Here is a 1810-nt window from a genome sequence, read left to right as displayed (position 1 = left end):
ACTTTGTTTTGTTGTTTCTTTCTATGTGTAGGCATTGTTGGCTTTGTAGTTGGAAGTTGTTTGTTATTTGAAGTTTTAGATGTTGTAGTTCACATGCTTTCCCTGTCGTGATTCATGTAATGCTGCACTTCTTGTATTGCGATAAATTTTGTTAAATAGAATGCATGTTGTTTATCGTTGAAGTTGTGTTGTGAATGCTGTGTGGGTGGATTATGTGGATGTCGAATCTTACAGGTTGCATCCGTTGTTGAATATAGGGTATGCCTCCTAAGGGTTCGAAGACTTCGGTCCGTCTCTCTTTGGTTGAGTCGCTTGTTGGGGTTTCTCCCCTAAGCGATAGCCCGACGGATCCACAGTCGGGCCCGTCTCATTCTGGTGTTGGGCCGACACCTGTGATTCCACCTATGGCTCCTCCAGTCATGCCTTCGGTTCCTGAGCTGAACCGTGCATCTTCGTCTGCTCCGCCTCCTGATAGGTTTGAGCAGATGATGTTGTTAATGTAGCAGTAGCAGATTCAGCAGCAGTAGCACTAGCAGCAGCAGTTCCTGTCTTCTATGGCTGGCATCTTTGCTCAGTCGGTGGGGGCGACTCCACCTGCTTCACCCATGCACCCATTTGGGAGCGCTAGTGCGAGTGGCACCTTTGAGCGATTCCAACACTTACGACCTCCCACATTTGCGGGTTCTCATAGACCCGAGGAGGCCGAGTACTGGATTGATCGCATCTCTAAGATGTTAAGACCGCTGCACTGTTCAGAGGTTGAGCAGGTTGAGCTTGCCTCCTTCATGTTTGAGAAGGAGGCCAGTTTATGGTGGGACAGTGTTCTTCGCACTGTTGAGGAAGGATATGAGTGGTCGTGGCAGGCGTTTGAGGCACGCTTCCATGAGAAATATCTTTTGGTTACGTACCAAAACGAGAAGAAGAGTGAGTTCCTTCGCCTCCGCCAGGGAGGGATGTCGGTGACGGAGTATGAGAACCAGTTCACTGAGCTAGGTCGCTATGCTCCCTTGATTCTGAGCGATCAGCCAATGAGGATGCGACGTTTCTCTGAGGGATTGAGGCCTGAGATCCGATCGAAGATGTGCTGTGCTAGCATTTCTTCCTATGCAGAGTTGGTGAGCATGTCCTTGCGAGCAGAGCAGGACGGGGACAGGTCGTCCCGTATGCGAGCACCTATAGTTCCCAGACCTGCACCTTTTCTCGGCAAGAGGCCGCGGGCAGATTCTCCTCCTAGGCGTTCAGCGTCGCCCGCTCAGCAGGTGAGAGTTAATCTTCGTTGTTCGTACTGTGGGAAGATGGGGCATTTGGATCGTTCTTACTTTTCGCGTATGCGGGACAGTGGATTTACTCCACCGCAGAGGATCAGCCGTCGGATGCCTCAGGTTATTTCACCTCTACCTCTTCGTTCAGCGCCAGCTCATCCATCCTTCAGACCTTCAGTACCTAGCTTTAAGCCACCTCAGCGGCCCATGGTTCCTCCGCCGAATCGCCAGCAGCAGGCTCGATTTCATGCGCTTTCAGCTGAAGCGCCGGTGGCTAACTTGGTGTCGAGATCCTTTGAGGTTACAGCGCACATTGAAGGTATTCCCATTTCTATGTTGGTGGATACAGGGTCCACTACCTCTCTTATATCGTATGCGGCAGTTAGGCATCTGAGTTTGAGTATTGTTTCTATGCAAGGAGTGACGCTTACTACCACTACAGGGATCTCCTCTGCTATGAACAAGTGTTGTATGGGTCGTTTGATCGATCTAGGAAGTGGATCGATTCTTGTTGATCTTTTTGTAGCACTTCTTTTCCATTACGATGT

The sequence above is a fragment of the Magnolia sinica genome, chromosome 4 (genome assembly GCF_029962835.1).
Source record: "Magnolia sinica isolate HGM2019 chromosome 4, MsV1, whole genome shotgun sequence".
Taxonomy (NCBI): Eukaryota; Viridiplantae; Streptophyta; class Magnoliopsida; order Magnoliales; family Magnoliaceae; genus Magnolia; species Magnolia sinica.
The sequence above is the reverse complement of the archived record's forward strand: the minus strand, read 5'-3'. Positions refer to the sequence as shown.